General features: G+C 43.8%; 1 non-coding gene across 1 annotated transcript; it reads right to left on the bottom strand.

Moving 5' to 3' along the window:
* Positions 1-209: 209 nt before the first annotated feature.
* TRNAK-UUU lies at positions 210-282 on the bottom strand. The gene has a single exon. It is a non-coding gene; the product is annotated as a tRNA-Lys (tRNA).
* Positions 283-24,420: the final 24,138 nt, after the last annotated feature.

The raw sequence follows: 24,420 nt of genomic DNA, 5'->3' as shown, positions 1-24,420 counted from the left end.
GAAAGTCTTCTTAAAATAACTAGCTGGGTGTGGTGGTCCTGCAGTCCCAGCTACTCGGGAGGCTGGGGCAGGAGAATGGCTTGACCCCAGGAGGCGGAGGTTGCAGTGAGCTGAGTCTGCACCACTGCAATGGCGACAGAACGAGACTGTCTCAAAAAAATAAAAAAAAAAAAATTGAGTCAGAATTAGGTGCCAAAAGCCACAGAACATGCCTGAACAGGGACTTGAACCCTTGACCCTCAGATTAAAAGTCTGATGCTCTACCAACTGAGCTACCCAGGCTACCTCATTACTGGCTTATTTTAATGCAATAATAAATAACACCACTTTGCTAAAACTAATAAAGGAATCATCTGGGACAAACCCAAAGTGGACAGGATGAAGAGATAATAGGTATACACCAGAACCCCCCGGGGTAAACTGGGACCTGTTGGTACCCTATGTATTAAGAGTCTTGGGTTTTGTTTTCACTCAAGCAAATGTCCAAACTTTCTTATCCTTTTCTCTTCAAAGTGTTTTCCTATGTGCCCATCCTTCTAGCTCTTGCATAAACAGATAAGTGAGGCGCAAATATCTGATAGGGTGTGGTACAGGATGACTGCAAATCCCATCATGATTAAGGTCACAGACCACTCCCCAGATAAAACCCAGACTCAGGCCGGGTGCAGTGGCTCACACCTGTAATCCCAGCACTTTGGGAGGCCAAGGCGGGAGGATCATGAGGTCAGGAGTTTGAGACCAGCCTGACCAGCATGGTGAAACCCTGTCTCTACTAAAATTACAACAAATTAGCCGGGCATGGTTGTGCATACCTGTAATCCCAGCTACTCGGGAGGCTAAAGCAGGGGAATTGCTCGAACCTGGGAGGCGGAGGTTGCAGTGAGCTGAGATCATGCCACTGCACTCCAGCCTGGGCAAAAGAGCAAGACTCCATCTCAAAAATAAATAAATAAATAAATAAAAAACAAACAAAACAAAACAAAACCAGACTCGCCCCTCCCTTGTTGTAAAAGACTGTGCTAGAGCCTGCAGAGTGGTTCTGCCCTATCCACCCTCCCTTCCTTACCAATGACATGAGCTCGAAGATGGAAACCACCTGTTCAAGAGAGTCGTTCAGAAAAACAAGAGTTGCTAATCACTGGGGAGCTGCCATATTTATTCATTACCAACCTCCAGACCCAGCAGCCAATTGCAATTCTTGAACTAAACAATTACGCATTGCTGAAGTTCTTGCTTCCCATTCCATGCTCTTCTGCCTTCACTCTGTCCTTGCACCCCAAAACCCTCCCATACAAGTCACAAAACTCATTCCACTCATCCTTCATCCATGCTGTTACCTTGGCTGGAGATACCTTTCTCAGTCTTGACATCCAGCTACTTCTGCCCTTCTGCCAGAAACAAACTTAGTCATCACCTCCTCCTGGAAGCCTCTCTGGGCTGCACTCCTGAGACATCCCAGGCATGCTTCTGCACCCTGTTATATGATCACCTGTTAATACACCTGCCTCCTTCAACCTGTGCTCAGCCTGAGGGAGGCACCGTGTGTTCTTCCTTCCTCATTCTGTCATCCGGTGCCACCATGCCTGCTATAAAGCGACATAGCAGGCATACGTAATGGGAAATGATTGAATGAATGTTGAAACTCACCAAATAGGGGAGGGTCCTGGAAAGGCTCTGGGAGGAGGATACCTGATTGGCCTCTAAAGGTAGGGGTAACAATGTGGCAGTTACACATTCTCCATCAATAGGATCAGGTCCATTATCCTATTAAATCTCCTTGGGGACCTTGAGGGTGAGAGGACATGCCTATTAGTAACCCCCATTTATGGCTGGGCAAATGGAGGCATGGGGAGGTTAAAAGCCCCGGGTCAACCCAGGAGTTGGTGGTGAACCTGCTGTGATTGGCAGTCGTGGGGACCCGATGTGGGTTTTGTTCTCTGAACCTCACTACTTTCAAGGACTCCTCAGTTCATTCTCTCAATCTCTTTTTTTTTTTTCTTTTTTCCTCCAGTAATATCCAAAAAGTCCCATCTCCAGATTAAATCATCCTGGCTTCAAATATCTAAAGCAGCTTTTTTTTTTTTCCTTCAGCATTTGAAATGTTTTTAAGGGTTTATTTCAAACACCTTTTTCTTTGAACTGATTGTTCAGAACTTTCATTCCACTTTGTCAGTGTGTTTGGTCGTCGGCTCTGATTTCTAAAAGGTTTTTATTTCTTCTCTATTAGCGGCCACCACCTGCTTACTGTTTGGATGGGTTTTGCTTTATTTTCTTTGCTTTCATCTATTGAAATGGATGAGAGGAACCTTAGGTAATGAACCTTGTTTCCAGTTTGCCCCCTCACCTCCCCTATTTTTAACTCCTCCTGCCACTGCTGAGGATGAGGCAAAGGACGGAAAGTTCCCTGGGTGGCAAGTCTCCGGGAGTCACTCTGCCTTTCTCCCCAAGTGTGAGGATGGAGCGACAGGCAATGGAGGGCAGAATGTGCCTGGAATGTCTGCAGTGCTGTTGGCTTTGCAACTGCCTGACCGTCCTGTTTCCCTGCAGCAGGATGCACGGTGGCCTTCTAAATGGCCACTCTGGCTGCAGTGAAGAGGCATCTTCCTCCAGTCTTACAGGGACCCCTAAACTCCATGGGGGGATGTGAGTGTCAGTAGCTGTTGCTGAGGCCCACATTACCAGATACTAGCTTGTTCCATTTTTGGCTCATCTATATACATTGGCCCTTATGGGAGCAGCCTCACATATAAATATATACATATTTTTCCAGTTAATCCTGCCCTCAGGGTATCAAGTTTAATGAACTAAACATCCTCCATTAATCACCCAGCTGAATGTTATTTACTTCAAGGGAAAGGGTAAGTGGCCACTGCAAAGACACATCAAGGATTTGGTGTCGGCTACTCTTCCCTGTGCTGTCTTCCCAAATCTTGAAGAGCAAAGTCCTAAATCCGGAGCTGGGTGCAGTGGCTCAGGCCTGTAATCCCAGCAATTTGGGAGGCTGAGGTGGGTGGATCACCTGAGGTCAGAACTTTGGGACCAGCCTGGCCAACACAGAGAAATCCCGACTCTACTAAAAATACAAAAATTACCTAGGCGTGGTGGTGTGCACCTATAATCCCAGCTACTCGGGAGGCTGAGGCAGGAGAATCACTTGAACCTGGGAGATGGAGGTTGCAGTGAGCTGAGATCGTGTCACTGCACTCCAGCCTGGGCAGCAGAGTGAGACTCCACCTCAAAAAAAAAAAAAAAAAAAAAAAAAAGAATGAAGTCCTAAATCCAGAAGTTCTGCCAGCCAAGTTGACACATTGCTTTCCTCTCCTCTCCTCTCCCCTTACCAAATTTAGTATTACTTTTTAATTAATTAATTAAAGAGACAGGGTCTCACTCTATTGCTCAGGGTGGAGTGCAGCACTATGATCACGGCTTACTGCAGTCTCAAACTCTTGGTCTCAAGCAATCCTCCCACCTCAAACTCCAGAGTAGCTGGGACCACAGGTGCATGCCACCATGCCTAGTTAATTTTTTTTTTTTTTTTTTTTTTAGAGATAGGGTCTCGCTATGCTGCCCAAGCTGGTCTCAAACTCTTGGCCTCAAGTGATCCTCCCACCTCTGCCTCTCGAAGTCCTGGGATTACAGGCATGAATCAATGTGCCCAGCTTACCTACCACAGTTTAGATGTCAATTTTCTCACCCTTTTGTTTAAAATACGGTATACTCTCCCATATCTGCCCAGCCCAGAAATGCACGGTCATGGGTTATGTCAGCCTAGCGAGGGTGAGAAAGGTCTTGAGTCCTGTTGTCATGATGACCCCATAGCCAATAAATCAAGTCCAGTGTAAGTAACATTTGACCAACTTGAGAAAATGGAACTGAAGTGGGTACATATCAGAGGCCCTTTGACATCTCTGAATATCCTTTGTAAATAATATCTATCACCCAGCTTAGAGCCGTGAGAGCCACTCAGTGCAAGTGTATACGAGTGGAAAAATGAAGGAAAGGGAAGGGCAGAGGGAAGGGAGTGGAGACTGGTGCTGAGACACAGGAGGTGGCCGTGGGAGCTGATATAGCAGTGCCTGTGTTAAGCCGGGCTGTTCATCCTTTGGTACCCTGCTCCTTTGGTACTCCTGCAGCCACAGATGAAAGGCAAATTTTGCAAGCCAACATCTACCTTGCCCCTTCCTGGGAACAGTAAGGTCCTATCCATTCTTATTCCACTGAAATCTAAGAGAATTAATTGGTGGAGATCTGCTGTCCTAGCCCAGAAAATGGCATCGTGTGTGAGGATCTGCCCTTCATCTCCCTTCTTTTGCACGGCTGACCTCGGCCTCACCCACTCCCCGCTAGAGGGGCCCGGCCCCTCCTTGCACACATCCAGACTCTCCAAAGCATCTTGCATTTGGCCAGAGGTCTCCAGAAGCCTCTCCAGGCTGTGTAGGGCTTTAGCCCAACACTAATTAGTAATGCAATCCCGCAAAGAGTGAAGCTGCCTGCCACCTCCCCTCACTCATAGTGATTTATGTTCAATTTGTACAAATGGAGAAAATGAGATTTCAAATTTCAATGCCATTTCTGCAATGAGGTGATTAAAAGAGAGAGAGGTATCGCCTTCCACTGTATAGAATATTGATCCCAGTGCTATTTTCCTTTGCAATAACCATTAGCTCAGTATTATTTGCAAACCTCTAATGTGAACCTGGAGATGTAATTTACATTTGTGCCTCACTTATTTGCTTTAACAAAACAACACAAAAGCTTTGGGTCTTTCAATCTATCCATATTGTCAATAAAATTAGCAGCTTGAAGGGAAAAATTATATTCAAAACCATAACTTCCCATTAACTACCGCAAGACACAACACATCGTTGCAAAAGAGAGAGAGCTTCATACTAAATCCTTTCTTGTTCTTTTCCTCCGCCCCCTCTTCCCCCTCCATGGGGTTAGAATTCAATGAACAAACTTGAAAGTGAAACATCCCCTCCTCTGAATGTGGATCAGCTTAGGGTGTGGGGCTGGCTGTGCACATCTGAGGCCCGATCCCTCCGAGGGTGACCCGGGAGGAAGAGAACACGTGGGCCCCTACTCCAGGTGTCAGCGCACGCCTGGCCCGGAGGTCCATCGGGCTGCCAGGACAAATGCGTACGCATAGACACGTGCACAGAGCCTGAGAGAGAGAGAGAGAGAGAGAGAGGCTTCCTCAAGAGAGCCAAGAGCCAGTGTGGGGACCAAAGAGGCTAGAAGAAAAGATGAGAAGGAGGTAATCAAGAAATAAAAGCATGGGGGCTGTACTCTGCCAATTCAAATGGCAGTTCCGTCAGCCTCGACGCTGAACAAATAGGCCACGCAGCTCCGCATTCTCATTTCTTGTCTCTGCAAATCCGTCAGCTGCCTACAAGGGCCTACCAGACCCTGGAAGAAGAGAACAAGAAAAAGGGAGAGTGGGGGGCGGGGGAGCTAATGACCCATAATTGCCATGATAGTGGGAGAGGGGCCAGGCAGCTGTTTTACATTCCTGGTATGTATAGTATGCAAATATCGACAAAGGCTCGACACAGTTTCGCTATTGTGGATCCGGAGGGTAACCAAATTAGCCTTTGGCAGCCATGGTAATTGGGAGGTGCTGTTCCCATTAGGAGTCCTGCAAATTATGAAGAAAAATGGACCGAGGGCTTTGTCACAAATAATAATACCAAGAAGAAAAGAGCAGGCGGCTGTCTTTTCTTTTCTTCCTCCAGTTCCCCACCCTCTGCCTTTATTTTTTTTTTTTTTAATTTCTGCATTGTGTTGTTAATACCTCTCCATTTAGTAATAAGAAAACAGTCTGAAATCCCCCACTAGACAGTGCACGGACTTGATTGCAAGAATGTCAAGTTTGCAGGAGGGTCCAGGGGGAAGAGCAACTTTCTGTTGCCTGAGCCCGGGAGCTGCAGGTAGGAAAGGCGCGGTTGTGCAGCAGTAAATACTTCCCGCCCAGAGTCCTGGGTGAAGAGAGAAGCCTAAAAACCGATGTCTCAAAGAAAATGCTCTTTCCAGGAAGCATCCTCTCTGTATTGCAAGGGTGCAGAGAACATCTCTTCCTGGAGCATAGCTGGGCTTTATTCTCCACCTCACTCCCAAATAGTGTAAAGTTCTGGCTTGAGACTCTAATCTCTTAACAATTCAGACATGGGCTTGAAAAACCTCTAGTCATCATGCATTAAGCCCCGAACTCATGCCGAAGAGGTTTGCAGACTTTCGCCCTTGGGATTCCCTTGAGATGGCCTAATTCCATGTCCCTGCGAGCTGGGTGCCTGGTGACCAGATGGGTCAACGGAATATCAGATGACGCTATGATGAGCTCAGCCCTTTGTAGGGCATGAGTAAATGAGGGGGAATGGTCCGTTCGGGGCCAAGTTTGCCCCAGATGAGAGGCACGGTATCACCAGGGTGGCAGAGAACTGTGATGCCAAAGCTACAATGCATACCCACATGAGGAGCAAAGGACAAATACTTTCCAAAGTGCTTTCTCTCCTTTAAAACAACTTTCAATTTCCAGTGTTTTAGCATCTGTTGGTTCGGCCAGAGGAACACCTTCAAGGAGGAAGGGCTTTCTGGAAATAACGATGTCTTTCTTCTATGTTCCTCCAGTTACATAGGAACATCTCATGCATTGGTTCGCATTTTATTTTACGTTGTATTTCATAAAAATGTACAATGTTAAAACACGGAAAGGAATAGAAACCTTCTGCTTGGATAACTGGAAGGACACTGCCACACACTCGCCTTTAGAACCAGACGGCATTTCCCACAAGGAAAAAAAAAAAAAATGGAATTTTCATAAGCTTTGAAGTGTCCTCAGAAACATGACTATAAAAGGATCCCGCCAATTTTGTCCTCCAAAGGGTAAAGAAAGAACTAATGGCTAGTTGCATGCATCTGGGAAATTAACAAAAATAGGAGGAGGACTGAAAATAGATCAGGTCATAGCAAAGTCAAATAGAGGGTTGAAAAATGAGTAAAAGGAAATGACAACTCACCTGCACAATGTCAGTGCAGAAGGGACCAATGGGTGACCTCAGGAATGGAGTGAGTAGGAAAATAGCCAACCATGATACTGCTTTCTTTCCTTTGTGTAACGTCCAAATTCCATTTTGGTAGACAAGGGAATTACTGGCGCCCGTTCCTTGCTGGTTTTAAATGAAGAACATTCAGCTGTTTAGATACAGTTCAGGTTTCAAGTCTCTTTGAAGGTAAACTTGAGAGTGAGGCAGAAAAAAAACTTTCTAGCATTTACAATGATTTTTTTCTTAAGAAAACAATATTCTTTGATGAAATACTCTACCATGTTGGGACTGTGTTCAGGTTTTGTGCTAGGTCCACCCGCTGACATGCTGATAAGGGCTGCAGTGTCCAGTATCCTGCCCAACTTCTCTCTCTTCCCTTCTCAGAGTTCCAGCCACACTAAGTGTCTTTCTGTATGTTGAACCCAATATGCTTTTTCTTATCTCTTATTTTCACACAAGCTACTCCCTCTGCCCACTGGACGTCCCTGTGTACCGCCCTACCAAGTGACACAGGTATGCACACATCCCTCGGGCTGGCTCATCCTCATCCTTTTCCTCAGGTCACTGCTTAGATACTGCTTCCCCCAGGCAGCCTTCCAGCCTTATCTGACTTCCTAAGTCTGGGTGAAAACCCCTCCTACCATCTGCTCTCAAGTGCCTAGTGCCAGAAACTCATGACAGAGTTTTCTGTCTAATCACTTTTCCAAGGTTGTGAGCAACAGGAGAGCGGGCACCACCTCTCTCGTTCATCAATGTGTCCCAAGTTCCTAGCCCAGGGCCTGGCACATAGCAGTTGAGCCATAAACATATGTTGAGTGAATGACATCTGATTATTCAAAAGCTTAATTGCGGGCCTAAAGTGTTGAGGTAGGAGAATAGGGTCTGAAGTCAGGGAGCGTAAGGCCAATTCATGCTGACTTCCTAGAACTAAATCAAATGGATTTGATTCAGCTGTGACAGGACATACCCTCTCCAATTACATAGGGCATACATGGAGTGAATGACTTTGTAACTTTACTTCATCCTCTTCATTTACATAGGACATACACCAAGTAACCAATGGAAACCTCTAGAGGGTATTGAAACCCCAGAACATTCTGTAACGGGGCTCTTGAGCCCCTGTGCTCGGCCCACTCCCACCCTGTGGAGTGTACTTTCATTTTCAATACATCTCTGCTTTGTTGCTTCATTCTTTCCTTGCTTTGTTTTGTGTTTTGTTCAATTCTTTGTTCAAGATGTCAAGAACCTGGACACCCTCCACCAGTAACAGTATCACTTGATAATGCATCTCTAATACTCAGCTTTTGCATTGAGGAATTCTGCCTTTGAGGAATACCTATCAATTCCAGAATCCCAGAGCGTCCCCCACATAAAGACAGACCTGCAAGGATTCCAAACACCAAAATTAACAGGATAGTGCTGGGATTACAGGTGTGATGCAGTTTTTATTCTAGCCCAGGACTTTCCTGGTTTCCTACTAAATCTAGCGTCTCTCTTACTCATTTTCTTTTTCTCTTCAGGAATGAAGTTTGCTTTCATCTGCAAATGTTGCTAAGAAAGAATCCATCGTTCAATGTGCTGTGGTCCACTCTGCACTTCAGGATCTCAGGCTTTACCCAGAACCTGGAGCAAGACCACTTCAACTCTTACAAGAAATTCACAGGTAACACTGAGACAAATTCTTTCCACTGTAAGGCCAAGGCAATTTGGGTTACTGGGTATTTATATCTTAGGTATATATGTGTTATAGCATAAAACCTGCTTGGAAAAATAAGACTTATAAATGGACAGCAATAACAGAACTAAAATGATGGAAAATGGTATGAGAGATTGGAGTTAGGCAGAAGAACAGTGTTCCTTATGCTGAAATAGCTTGCTATTTAGAAAAAAGCAAGGGTTTTTGACCTGGAGGAAATGGCAAAAGATTCTCAATAGGGGCAGTGCTAGATCAGAGGATTCCGGAGTGGAGGTTCATAAAAAAATCAGTTTGGATAGGGACCACATAGGTGAGAGACTTTAATAACAAATGAAAGAGTTCAGTTAATGGTGGACAGCTGGGGTGTGGCGCTGTAGGGTGTGGTTACTCAAATGTCTTCTGAACCCATCCCAGGAGGACTCTTATTAAGGTCTGTTATAGCAAAGGTTCAATAAATCACATCTTTCTGTATCTATGTGATTCTTTTTTTTTTTTTTTTTAGACAGGGTCTCACTCTGTTGCCAAGGCTGGAGTGCCAGCATGATTATGGCTCCTTGCAGCCTCAATGTCCTGGGCTCAAGTGATCTTTCCACCTCAGCCTCCTGAGTAGCTGGGACCACAGGCACATGCCACCATGCCCAGCTAATGTTTTATTATTTTGCAGACTCAGGTTCTCACTATGTTGCCCAGGCTAGTCTTAAACTCCTGGGCTCAAGTGATACCCACTTTAGCCTCCCAAAGTGATGGAATTACAGGTGTGAGCCACTGCGCCCAGCTCATGTGATTTCTTAGCCTCCTCCAGCACTAACTCAGGGCTTGGCTTTGTGAGTTGTTTTGGTTGATGGGACTTTAGCAAATGTGATGCAAGCAGAACTTTGAAAAGTGCTCATTCATAGGAGTTTGTCTTCTCTGGCTCTTTGCTGGGACTCATTCTAGTACCATATGCAAAAAGCTGAGGCTAGCCTGTTTGTAGATGAGAACCCACATGGAAAGAGAGGTCCCAGACCTCTAAGCAAGCCCAGCCAACATGATGTGGAACAGAAATGCACCCACCCAGCTATGTCTAGCACAAATGGTCTACCTGCAGAGTAGTGAGCAACTGTATCACTTTTGTTTTAAGCTTCTAATTTGGGGGATGATTTATTCACTTGGCAATAAATAACTGGTACAAGGTCCTCACAAAAGGAGCCTAGAAGAATTTGAGAGAACAAATTTGCTCCTTTGGGAACTAATGTAAGAGCTGCAAACACTGAAGAAAGCTAAAGGAATCGCACCATCCTTTAGGGCTGGCTGATCAGAAGTGCTGCAATACCATGGCAGGTTGAGGGCAGCAGCCACTCAGGTGGCAAAGGAAGGAGGGACAGCCTACTATAGTGCTGATGAAAAGAGAAACATGGGCCTGCACGGGGTGGGGTAGGGGTAAGGGGAGGCCAGAGTGATGGAAAGAATAGCAGAGCCCACATCAGCAGGGACCTCATGGCCCAGTGGCAGGCCATGGCACTGTCAGCCCATCTGGAGGAACCACAGGGGTATGAAAATAAGTGTTGATATTGACATGGATGGAAACAACTGGCAAATCTCAATGGCCGCCTCCTGGGATCCCGGGCAAAGAAACATTGGGGATGTGGGTGATGTTTTGATTCCACTGGGAAAAGCTTCACTTATCAAGTTTCCCCCATTCCAGGTAATTGCGACTTAGGAAGCCATAGGATCCCTGGAAAATAAAACTGTAGGACAAGATGTACAAAATCCAGCAAAAGTTGTCTGTCACCCCAGACATTACTGTTCTATTTTCATCACCCCATTGCTATTGAAGTTGATGTCCAATATATACCCAGTTGTTACGATGCCAAGACAGACTGGAGATTAAGAGTGTTTGTTCTAGAAAGAACCAAATGCCAGCTTAACCACCCACTATTTAATGACCCTGGCAATTTATTTAACCTTAGTTTTCTTTATCTGTAAAATGGAACTAATAATAGTTTCTATCTCATATGGCTGTTGTGAAGATTAAATGAAATTATACGAAGTGTTTAGCATAGTATCAGATACATAGCAAACTCTAAGAGTTGTATGATTATTTTTGATAGCTATTTAGAACTCCAGATTTTCTGAGCAATTCATACGGATTATCAAGAAAAATTTCATCATCTGAATATCATCAGTAACTTCTGTGATACCTAAAATATATTAATTAGGGAAAATGCCCTCTTGATCCCAGCATTTGAATCTGGGAGGGAGACAAGATAATTCTATACTTCTCTTATGTTTGGCATTCTAATGCATTCCTGATGAAAATCTTGACGCACATTCAACTCTATTGGATCTTTATTTTTATCCCATCTGACTAGCAAGTTCTCATTAAGATATGATTTAAGAACTGAAAGTTCATTAAAAAGATCATTTCATGACAAAGTGAGATGAGCAACGTAGAAATGATTCCATTGCTTCTCTAGATCATTCCATTTAGGGCTTTTTTCCAACTGAATCCAGCATAATTCATAGAAGCACTAAGATTTGCCTTTCAAAGGTCTGGAATAATTCAGCAATTAACATCATACACCCTTGTTACCTGACGCATTAGATCCAAATTGCAACAAATACCAATGCTAGCAATTTTTTCCCCCTATAACTTGCTTGCTTTAAGCAGCATTATCTTGGAAACCTTTCTTCTTAAATTCAGTTCTAAGGAAAAATATTCACAAATAATTTATTTCAAAATAATCTCTCCTTACTTTTTTTAAAGAGTAGAATTAAGTAGGAAAAAAACAAAAAACAAAACCCCAGTAGCATCACTTTATAAAAAGAAACAAAATTCTGACTCAGAACACTTAAAACGATTTTTCTCTGATAGGTTTTTTTTTTTTCTGACTGAATAAAACAAAGCTCATAGTAATTGTAACAACATTAGCATTCTTTCAAGAGTGGAGATTAGTCACTGAAATCTTGTGTTCTACGATGTCAAAATTTGTCTGAACTGCACTTCAATAAAATCACAAAATGATAACAGTGTCTCCATTCATGCTATATAAATATGAAAAACATCATATCAAATGGAAAAACATGAGATGTGCCATTTATATAATTGTTACAAATTTCTGTTGTACAACCAATTTCTACAAAATTCCATTGCAGCGATTCAAATACTTGTGGAAGAGTATCTTAAAGCCTTTACATTTCACGCCTTAAAGTTAACTTAATGGAAATACTATGAGTAGACACACTGACAGTTTTATCAAAAATTCCGCTGCAGCTCAGAATGGAGGAATCACATCAGCTGCTACATCTATTGAGATACCCAGTTCAAGGATGGTCACACTAACTCCAGTATTTCCACTAACATATTTCCAAAGATGGGAAGCTTTCCATAATGTTTCCAAGACAGATTTGTAAACTTTTGCCCAATTCCCAATGAAACCTTTTTAATGGCATAAAAATATTCTCTTACTGTTCACGCTACTGAAAATTTTATTTTGGTTTAACCAATGTGGAAATTAGTTTCAAAGTGGACCTGATACGTCTGAAATAAAAATTGAATTGCTATGTTACATAACTCCGCCTTTCACTGACACACCACCATTTAACAAATCCCTTTGTGTTAAAACAATAAAATAGGTCGGACACAGTGGCTCATGCTTATAATCTCAGCACTCTGGGAGGTTGAGGCAGGTAGATAGCTCGAGCTCCAGAGTTTGAGACCAGCCTGGGAAATATGGAAAAACCCCATCTCTACAAAACATACAAAAATTAGCCAAGCATGGTGGCACATGCTATATAGTCCCATCTACTCAGGAGGCTGAGGTGGGAGGATCACTTGAACCGGGAGGTCGAGGCTGCAGTGAGCCCTGATGGTGCCATTGCATCCCAGCCTGGACAACAGAAATGAGACCCTGTATCACAAAAAATAAATAAAATAAAACACCACCTCTCCAGTGAAACTAAGAAACTGCAGAGGTGACAGCTAACTGGTATTTCTTTGAATGAATATATAATATAATGTCAGATTTCTCCTGTTACTAATATTTATCTCATTACTCTGTTGGGTGCAGTTTTTATATATGGTTGTCATGTTTCTATAAAGTGGATATACCTTTGACAAAATGTCATCGAAATATTCTTGCTCACCCTGCTTTTTACACTAACGAGATTTCTATTAGTCAGGATAAAGTTAAGCTCTGCTGTGGTAACAAATAAACCCCTAAATCTCAGTGACTTGACATATCACATCCACACAAAAGCTGACATGGTTTAGGAAGTCCTCCTTCCTCTTGAAGCTGAGTCATCTGGAATATGGCCTTGGCTGTTATTTTGTCAGGGGCAGAGAGATGGAAAAGGTCCTGGCTTTTACCTGTTTCAGCCCAGAGGTGATACATCCAGGCTTGTAAATTCTATCACATCATACACTGAAGGAAAGCTTCATGTCACACAAAAACAGCATTCCTATCCCCAAGCTGACTGGAGGAAGACAAACATTTATAATCCAAAGGAGTGAGGTGAAGTAAACTCAGTAATAGCTGGATTAGGTCTGAAGTGAATGGCTGCCTCCAGTACGGGCAGGGCCAGGCTGGCCCACTGCACCTGGGAAGGACAGGCTTGCATGGTGCTTGGGTCCAGTCACATAGCAGAGCAGTCCTGAGCTCCTAGAATCAACCTGTTCATTCCTTCCAAGGTCTTTCCCTGGATCTACTCAGGTAATTTCCTAGCTACTGAGAAGACGGTGAACTCAAAAGCCATTGTTCCTGGGTGTGGCAGGCTCATGGGTGTACACATGCACACACGGTTGACCCTCAGCCAGCCAAGACTTTTTGGATCTGAGTTCCCCATCTCCCATGTCATCTGACACTCTGTCCCCAGATCTCAGAGCTGCTAGAATGCACGATAAAAAGCCAAATTAAAAGTTGTATCAAGTGCACCCTAGACTGAAGCAGCCATGTGGCTTTTGAAATGGCCTCGCTTCCTGCCCACAGTGGCTTATTTCTTTCCACCTTCTCCTTGAAGCCTCCAGACTGGCCCTGCCTAGGTCTGCATGCCTTCCTCTCGGGTCTCCCTCAGGGCCTCTTGAAGCTGGCAGCCAAAGAGTCGCTTCCCGGTAGGTGCAGTTGGCATGACTGCAAGTGTACTTAAACTTTGTGTCTGATCAAGTTATGTGTATTGGATCTGAAACCAGTTAGTCAATTCGTTCAGGTCCCTAAGTGGCGATTTGTGGTAATGTCTACATCAATACGGACGGAGCGGTTTGCTAGCTGGTTTACATAAAGCAAATGGCTGCACGAAAGAGGGGGCGGCCTCCAGCATTCTCTCTGCTAATGAAGATCTGGCTGGAAAAGAAAGGAAAGCGAGTGGAAACAAAAGTGGGCATCCATTTGTGCATAAACACTCAGGCGAGGTCTATTTTCTAGGTTGAATCAATTTGCCTCTTCCATTTACCCCCTTGTTTCTTCCTCCCCATTGGCCTTCTTTCCTTGTTGATGCACAGACATAATCATTAGTATTATAATCTTGTCCTGTGTATATTAAAACTCCCCAACCCAGGGACAAACTATGTTTTTGGGTTTTTTTTTTTTTTTTTTGACAGAATTTTTTGCTCTTGTTGCCAAAGTTGGAGTGTAATGGCGCGATCTCAGCTCACCGCAACCTCTACCCAGGGGTTCAAGCAATTCTCCTGCTTCAGCCTCCTGAGTGGCTGGGATTACAGGTACGCACCACCACACCCAGCTAATTTTTTTTTTTTTTTTTTTTTTTTTTTTTAGTAGAGACGGGGTTTCTCCATGTTGGTCAGGCTGGTTTTGAACTCCCAACCTCAGGTGATCTGCCCACCTTGGCCTGCCAAAGTGTGGGATTACAGGTGTGAGCCACTGTGCCCGGCAAAACTACCATCTTAAGAGGGAACCTGGGGTGCTGATACAAATTCCACTCAGAGTCTTACAGGAATGATTGAAACTAGAAAGAAAAAAACGAGTGGTGTTGAGTTCCATTCGCCTTGTTTCTCTTTTGTATCAATAGTTCCTGCATTTGCCCGGGCAGGGGAGGAAACAGCATAACAGGGAATTTATTTAGTGTGTGTCTGAATATTGGCTGTATCTCTTTACTACTGCGGAGTACATTGTTTCTAATAATTGTGATGGATTGATACTTATGACTGGCTGGCAGAATTCCTTTAGCATGTTAAAATATTACCTTTTATTCCCTGATCTAATGCATAACCTGATGTTTCAGTCAGTTTTCAAATGTAATAAACAATTTGAAAAGCGAATAACCCTAAAGAAAAGGAAGATGCTCTGTATCGGAGGTGAATTCCATTGTAAATCATGCCCTCTGCCAGTCAAGTGAACTCCTTAGCAGGGTTGTTCTTTAGCTCTGATCCAGTCAAGCTGTCTAGGAGTTGGATGCAAAGGAAAGAAATTGGTGCACATGAAATACACTAAAATCTGTCTGAAAAAAAATGCTTTGTCTAAAATGGTACAGCTGAAATCCTCCTTGTTCTGGTCTGCTAAGTCAGCCAGGAAATAGCAAAATTCCAGGCTCAAACCTAAGAAAGTGTTTCCTCAGGTATCGCTTCTGCCTTCACCTGCTGGCTGGAGATCTGGCCCTTGAAAAAGGCAGTTTTGCCCTCACAATCTCACCTCAACACACTGATCCCTAACATCCCTCTGGAAATATTGCCCCTAAAAAGATGTTAAGGCTCAGAAGCTTACCACCATCACCTCTGACCCAGAAACGAATCTTAGGACCTTGACAAGAGGCCCATGTGGCACGGCAAAGATGGACCGAATGGCTTAGTGGCCAAGTGGCTAAATGCAGACAGAACACTTGATATCCTCCCCCTCATCAATGCACATTTCTGAAATAAACAGCTTTAAATTGCAGGTCACATGAATGTTTATTTCATTTTGTTTTCTTGCATTTTAATTTCCATTCTTTCCTATTGTGGGTTACATCACTTTCATCACGGTCGTGCTGCAGAAATGTAGAGCACGATTTATGGAGCCTTAACATAAATATGATGCTAGACAGAAAGAGAGCGACATATTAGTTTAGAATTTGCAGACTCGCACACACGGAGCACACATGGCTGATTTATGAAACTGAGATAGCCTATAAATCCTAAAGTAAGGCACTGCATCCATAAACTCCCAAGGAGCAAGAGACAGAGCCCCTTAGCACAGACTCCAGTTGGAAGCCCCTGGGCCCTGAAAACAAAGATGTGCCCAATGCTTGGCCTTTTGCTTTTCTTAGAAACACATCTTGGCCGGGCACGGTGGCTCACGTCTGTAATCCCAGCACTTTGGGAGGCCGAGGCAGGCAGATCACTTGAGGTCAGGAGTTTGAGACCAGCCTGGCGGTACGTGACTGTAATCCCAGCTACTCGGCAGGCTGAGGCAGGAGAATCACTTGAACTGGGGAGGCAGAGCTTGCAGTGAGCCAAGATCGTGCCACCACACTCCAGCCTGGGCAACAGAGCAAGACTCCATCTCAAACAAACAAACAAAAAAGAAACACATTTTTAAAAATTAGCTCTGTACCAAAGTGGTGGGAAGGTTTGCTCTTCACTGATTATGAAGGATGGGAAAGGAAGTTGGTTGGTGGTTGGACTCTCTGATCTCAGATTCAACCCTCCCTAGTCTTCTGTTGTCCTCCATATTCTGTGGGGCGGGGCTTCCCTGTGCAAACTACATTTCCCAAGAGTTCTCTTGCCAAATGACTTCTGCTTGGGATTTGCCAAATGGGAGGCACTGGGAGGAGTCTGGAGGGTGAGAGTGAGAGAGGAGCCAGGTAGGAGGCTTCCCCTCTCCTCCTCCCTCTACGTTGGGTAACCTCACCAGAAGTTGCTGCTTCTCCTCCGTGACCCCAGCTTTGTCAGACAGCCTTCTTGTGATTCCACTTTCCAACAGGTAGCCCTGGTTTCTGGGCTGTGTCCCACCATCTCCTCCTTTTGTTCCTTCAGGCTGAGGGTGGTCAGCTTCCTGCTGTTACTAGTCTCTCCAGTGTCTCCTACCCCGCCACACCACACCATGCCCATCCAGTGCTTAACCCTTTTAAACTAGACTCCATATTAACTTTCTTATGGAAAGTATTATACATAGGTTCTGTCTCCCTGGCCAGGACCTGACTAATTCGGGGGTGCCTGGAGGCTATTCCATCATCTCCAACTGACAAGCATATGGACGAGGAGCAAAATATAAATTTGCTTCCAGCTTTAACCAGTCCTCAGCCACTCAAAAACTGTATGACAAAATCACTGCAACCACCAAAGATTACACAATAGCTTGATTTTCTCTTCCTCCTGGAGAAAGACTCAGTTGTGGATCTCATGAAATGCTACTTGAGGTCAGGTGCAGTGGCTCATGCATGTAATCCCAGCACTTTGGGAGGATGAGGCAAGAGGACTGCTTGAGCCCAGGAGTTTGAGACCAGCCTGGGCAACAAAGTGAGACCCAATCTCTACAAAAAATTTAAAAAATTAGACGGGTGTGGAAGCATATGCCTGTAGTCCCAGCCACTCAGGAGGCTGAGGCAGGAGGATCACTTGAGTCCAGGGGGTCGAGGCTGTTGTGGACCATGTTGATGCCACTGCACTACAGCCTGGGCAACAGAGCAAGACCCTGTCTTAAAAAAGAGAGAAGAAAAAAGAACTGGAAACTCCCTGGGAATCCTGGCAACACCAGAAGAAGGAATAGGACCAAAGGTTCCGACTCCCAAAGATATGGGTAGAAAAAGGTGGAGACCTTCAGTGGTGCTGGGGAAAGGAGAAAGGATTATAAGGATTACAAGGTGATGCCTTGTAATATGTTATCACTCTTTTAGAAAACAAAAAGTTGAATAGATCCAGAGCTTAAATTGCTTATCCTAATGCAACTTCAAAATCCCAGCCTAATCACTCTTTCAACCTAAGTTGTAAATAATTTGACAACTTGGTGGTGTAGCATTTTACAGCCACTTCTCTGCAAACTATAAATGCCTGTAAAATAATACATCTGTGCAATATTAACAATGGCCATTGCTTATATTTTTTGGTGCTTCATGTAAATATTGAGTTGTGAGTTCCTTTCTTAGGCATGCTGCCTTCTAAATGTTTTTATCTCCTTATAAAAGCATAACAGAAATGGTGACTCCCCCCATCAACACTCACCACATTTTGAAGACCATAGATGAAAGATAGAAACTTAAAATATGCAAAATAATCGCTCCAAATTAATTCACATGGATAGAGGTTAGAATGGTATTGGCTTTTGGCATGGAAACATTGGGGGACATGAGGGAGCTTTCTGGAATGATGCACGTTTGACATCTTGATACAGGATGGTTCCGTGAGTGTGCACATATGTGTATATGTAAAAATTAACCTGTGAGCTGTACACTCAAGACCTGCACTGTTTATTATATGTTTACACACATCAGTGAAAAATGTCAAAATAATCATTTTCCAAAAGACCTGGAATCTTGGACCCTGAAGAGTTGAAGAAGGAATTTCATTATGGAAAAGTGATAGCAATAGCATCTTTTTAAAGAAAGAGCATTTTTATGGAATTTGGCAATCATTGTGGACACACAAGTGAACTCAAGGAGTAATTATTGGCTAGCAGAGAGCCAAGTTCATCAACACCTCCTGGGCTGGGGTAAAGGGAGCAGGATTGGGTAGCAGAAGAAGTTGAATTATGGTGCAGACAAAACTAAGGCCTCAATTGAGAGGGGAGCTCTCAAGCTGCAATGCAGGCTGTGCCCTGGGGGAGGGGGTTTAACCTGGGGTAACCACTGAAAAGAGGACCTTATTGAAAGTAGTCAGCCTCCAATAGTTCCAATAACTGAGGGGCAAGGAGTGAGTGCTTCAGTTCTGATGTGGGAAATGGACCTGGATGGTGCTGGAAGATTCCACAAGGTAAGAAGTAAGGAACAGGTGCCACTCTCACCCATAACCCCTTCCCCAAAATGTTTATGAGACCTGAAGTGGGGTTGGAGTCATGGGCAAAACTACAGAATAACTTTATCCAAATAAAGATTTCATTTAGCATCCCAGGTAGCCAGGATATGGAGCCTACAAATACCATGCATCTAAAGAGAGCTGGATGGCCTATGGGAGAAACTGAGAGGCATGCTCTCAGTCCCTCATGTCTTTTGCCTCCTCTGTTGGGTCACAGACAACAAAGACAATGGAACCTGCAGATTCACCCACCCAAGGAGCATTTCCTTCAGTACCACCATGCCAGAGAGAGCAGCAAATTCCCACAGGTTGCAAATGAGTCTGCTTGATGGGGACGTGAGTCAGTTAGTGCACTTGGGTTTGAGAGGTTGGTAACAAGCTGCCACTCTGCATTTGGTGGTTCCTTTTCTGAACAGGTGGCAACTGACTGACAGGCTTTCTCTGAAGTGGAGGACATCTGTGTTTTCCATATTGCAGAACACTGGATCTTTCCAAGTCACACATTTGGGAAGACAGCTGAATTGCCTTCAAGTTCCTCCTGTTACGGTACAAATACCCACCTGATGTGCAAACATGAGAGACGCAGCTTTACACTAGAACCAATGAAAGCAAATTTGAGAAAACACAACTCCAGGAATGGAGACTACAGACGTATGAGGGGATCTTAATAATTAAAAGAAGAAAATATGTAAATAGGAAAAATATCCAACTGTCACAAAACGCTACACTAAATCAAATTGCAAAGTTTTGTCTTTTTAAAAATATAGTCATATGCCACATGACAATGCTTCAATCAAGGAGGGGCCGTATACATGGCAACGGTCCTGTAAGATTACAATGGCGCTGAAAATTTCCTATAGCCCAGTGACATCATAGCTATTATAACATCACAGTGCAAGGCACTACTCATGTGTCTGTGATGTTGCTGGTGCCAACAAATCTACTGCGCTGCCAGTCATATAAAAGTATAGCACATACAATTATATACAGTACTTAATACTTGATAATGGTAATAGTGACTATGTTACTGATTTACGTATTTGCTATAACTTGTGTCATTATTTTAGAGTGTGCTCCCTCTACTTACAAAATACAAAATTGAATTGTAACACAGCCCTAAGCAGGCCCTTTCGGTGGTATTCCAGAAGAAGGCATTGTTGTCATAGGAGATGACAGCTCCATGCCTGGTATTGCCCCTGAAGACCTTCCAGTGGGACAAGATATGCAGGTGAAAGACAGTGATATTGATGATCCTGATCCAGTGTAGGCCTAGGCTATGTGTGTGTTTGTGCCCTACTTGGGCTTTTGGTTTTTCGTTTGTTTGTTTTTTGAGAGGGGGCTCACTCTGTTTTCCAGGCTAGAGTGTAGTGGTGTGATCTCGGCTCACTGCAGCCTTGACCTCCTGGGCTCAAACAATCCTCCTACCTCAGCCTCCTGAGTAGCTGGGACTACAGGCACATTCCACCATGCCCGGCTCATTTTCCTACTTTTGTAGAGACAAGATTTCACCATGCTGCCCAGGCTGGTCTCAAATTCCTGGGCTCAAGTTATCAGCCTACCTTGGCCTCCCACAGTGCTGCTATTACAAGTATGAGCCACTGCACCCAGTCTGTGCCTTCATTTTTAATTTAAAGAGTTTAAAGAGTAAATAAAACAAAAACTTTTAAAACACACACACACACACAAAACCTTACAGAATAAGGATGTAAAGAAAATACTTCCGTATAGCTACACAATGTGTGTTTTAAGCTGTTATTCCAAATTTTTTTAGATAGTAAGTTTATAAAGTAAAAAAGTTATAGTAAGCTAAAGTGAATACATGATTGAAGAAAGAATATTGAAATTATTCATTGAATATTAGAATACATCTAATGTAGCCTGAGTGTGCAGTGCTTACCGTCCACAGTAGTGTGCAGTAATGGCCTAGGCCTTGACACTCACTGGCACACCTAGAGCCACTTCCAGTCCTGCAAGCTCCATTTATAGTAAGTGTCCTGTACAGCGGTACCTATTTTTAATCTTTTAAACCATATTTTGTATATACCTTTTCTATATTTAGATATGTTGAGCTACACAAATGTCTACCGTTGTGTTACAAATGCCTATAGTATTCATTACAGTAGCATGCTGTACAGGTTTATAACCTGGGAATAATAGGCTAAATCATATAGCCCAGGCGTGGAGTAGGCTGTTCCGTCTAGGTTTGTGTAAATACACTCTACGATGTTCACACAATGACCAAATTGATGAATGATGCGTTTCTTAGAACATATCTTCTTTGTTAAGTGATACATGGTTGTACACACACTCACATACAGACCATCTGAGACTCTGGGACTTCGATATTAAATAAGCCAACTGTTTTAGAAGAAAAGCTACCCCAGAAAATCTCAAGAAAAAAGCGTAGCCTACAGGTGCTCCCTTATTCTGGAACTTTTAACCAGCAGCCTCCCTCCCTGCTCTGAATGTGTTTTGAGTCCTTATGATTTATGGGTCACCGTCAATAATAAAAGCTGTTGCTGGATTGAAACTGACAATCAGATCAAGCATCTAAATTTAACAGGAATACAAGTCTCTTTCGAAGGATCCATTACATGGGAAGAATTCCGCTGAAGACACCATGACATTTATTGAAGAACACCTCAGAGCAGGACTCAAACTGTGAACAAAATGGAAAATGTCTCAAAGAGCTCTCAAAATTAATTAGAAAAATTAAAAGAACCCTGAAAGAAAAGCTGCTGTGTGGAGAAGATGGAAGCTCCGTGAGGCAGCTCGTTCCCCACCATTGGAAGCTGTTCCTGGCATGACAGGTCGTACCCAATGTCTCCTCTGCAAGGGCACAAGGAGCCGAAAGTAGCTTCCTTACCTCCCTGGGGAAGGACTTTGCAGAGGAAAGGTTTGACTACTGTTATATAGGATTTTTATTTTTATTTTTAAACAAAGAACTATTTGTTTACTTTGATAATCTGTGTCTCCCATAGCAGCGGGTTATCTCTTGTTTTTCTGTTTCTCTCCACCAGGAGGTAAACCCACTGGAAAGTCGTTAAAGGTGCAGCATTAAAAGTCACTAATGGGGGGGTAGGGGAAAGCCCATAGATCAAGAAACATGTATTTAGGACATCTTGAATGTAAACGAGAGCTTCTAATAGAAGGTTAAGAAACACAGCTTGGGAAATGCATTTTTTTTTCCCCTTGGTGTTCTTTGACAAAATCTGGTGACCTGTGCCAACAAGACCTGCCAGGCAGTGTCAGATCGAGGACCATGGAAACTTTAATGATTAAAGGTATTACTTAAGAAACTCGGAAAGCCCACCATTGCCTACATTCTCTTTTTGACGAGGTTGCCATGCTGTCCTTGTAACTCCTTGCCCCAGTAGTTGACCACAATTAATAGGGTCAAAAATGGGCCCCTGATCCCAAGTCAATCATAGGTACTGGGGACAGTGGCCCATGAAGTGGTCTGTCCCAAAAAACTGTCCTGCCCTGCATGGTGTCTAACCACTCCAATCCTCACTTGTGGAGAATGTGGCCTTCAGATCTGCCGAGGGAGTCCAAAGATGGTAGACAGTACGGAGCTGAGAAGCACACCAAAGGAAGCAGAGAAAGAGATCAGTGGATCTCTCGGACACCCAGTCTTGGACTCAGTGGATGTGCTGGGGTAGGAGCCATGGATATCAGCTGCTGAAAGAGTAAGGAGATGACCTGGTATCCCCATGCAATGAACACAGGCTGCACACCCACTAGAGCTACTGAGCGTTCCCAAATATTCCAGTTTCTGATCCCTAGCTGTGTGCTGAAGGACTTCTCACTTTCCTGGGTATTATTAAAACAGCATCTATGAACTGAGGCAAGCTCAGTCTTGGCTCCTTGTAACCTAAAAGTGCCTCCCTGATTCACGAACATGATAACGCTAACCACGATGGCAATCCCCGTTCGTGGTGCTTTCACAGGTGTGCCACGTGGCTTCATGATGGGATGATCAATCCCATTATGTTGCATTCACTCAGAATGGCAGGCCCCCTTTCCAGGTCTGTCAGGGGCTGCTCTAATCAGAACTGGATGATGCATCCCTAAAATGGGAGTCAGCATTCGCACCACAGGATCGGTGGCCTGTGGATATCCACAATTTCATCTCCGAGGTGTTTGTAGCCATGGTGATGAGCTAGAGGCACTTATCTAAATATCCATACTTAGCTGTATGCATGTGTCACATTGCAGCATCTCTATGTCATGGCCACTTAGGTAAATAGCATTTGCAGCCCAGGGTAAATCCTCAGGTATCTGTCTCCGAGGGTGTCTGTGGTGTTGGGCACACTGACAACTAGGGGCTTCCTTTTGCTTTCAGTCATAACTGTTCACATAGAAGGGATCTGTCTGAGAAATGTCACATGGCTTAACATGAGACCTGCCTGCAAAAGGAGTTGACCGCACATGTCTGCTCTTGGGGGTGGTACTCCATGGCGGCACCTACTCTCCTGGAGGAGATTGACAGCTGCACATCCATTCTCCTCCACTTCCTGACCTGGCTCCCATGCCTTCAATTACCATTGTGTCAGTTACAGTGTTTTGATTTACCTGGAGGCATGATTTCCTGAATAGGGGAATGGGGGAAGGAACGCAGGATGGCCCTGGAAGAGCAAAGAGATCAAATGCATATCTACACAAAACACATCCTCAGAGAAACATGGGGGAGACTTCCTCCATGTTGGTTAAATATAATCAACCGAACTGGGTCAATTTTAGACCAATGTCAACGGATTTACAATTGGCATTTTTCGGTAACAGTTTTGACCTGTTTCTTCCAAAAGTAAAATAAGAAATCCTGAAGGAATGAACTGAGGTTTGTGCTCCTCTGAGGAAGAAATTGGGGTGATAGTTCTCATTACCTTATCTTTAAAAAATACTGTTTTGTTCTAGAAATAGTTTTTTATTCCAAAAACAACAACAAAAGGTGGAAGAGGGGCATAAATGGAAAAATATGCTTACTGTTTGAGTCAATGACAGGATTAATAAAAGTCTGATTAATAAGTAAACAGAAATGGAAAAATTGCTACAGTTTTTTTTATAATCCACACTCCAGCCATATCTCTCTTTTTCTCCCCCATCTCTCTCTTTTAAATGCCCCCCACCTCCTATCCCATTCCCCAGCTTTGGAAAGAATGTCTTTTTAAAAATCTTAATGTTTTCTTTTTTTAAATAGTTATAGAATAAACAGTGGCTGGAAGATGATAAACCAAAGAAGGAAAGAAACAAGTGAACTCAAATCAAGGAATTCACATCAGCTTTTTTGAAAGCGGAAAACCAAAAATGTCAATTACAAGCCTCAATCCCCTTCCTCTTTCCCAAACTGTTTTTCTTTTTGGCTTATTTCTGCATCAGAGTCTACCTAGGTTTCAAAAGCAATTTTCCATTTTCCTAGAACCAGCCAAATATGGAGTGTGTGCAAAAACATGGTAGCTTAAAAGAAGAAGGACAAGATAATTATCAAAGAAGAGGGAGGAAGGAAAGAGAAGGGAAATAAAGAGAGATGACACAGGGAACTGGACCAGATAAAGACAAAGCAATGCACTTAACCCACCTGGAGAACACATCGGACCAGCAAGGCGCTCTCAGCCAATCGCCTGGGTCTGCGGCAGGGAGGAGAGTCCGCATGGGTTCATTTGGCTGAGGAGTGTGTTTCATAAACCTTACGGTGCAGCTATGAAAGCTATCAGGATCTTCCCACGTTTCCTGTCATTCCGAGGAGATTGGCTGCTGGAGTG

This window comes from Piliocolobus tephrosceles, chromosome 17 (genome assembly GCF_002776525.5).
Source record: "Piliocolobus tephrosceles isolate RC106 chromosome 17, ASM277652v3, whole genome shotgun sequence".
NCBI classification, from domain to species: Eukaryota; Metazoa; Chordata; class Mammalia; order Primates; family Cercopithecidae; genus Piliocolobus; species Piliocolobus tephrosceles.
Note: the sequence above shows the minus strand (reverse complement) of the source record. Positions and strands in the feature narration are given on the sequence as shown.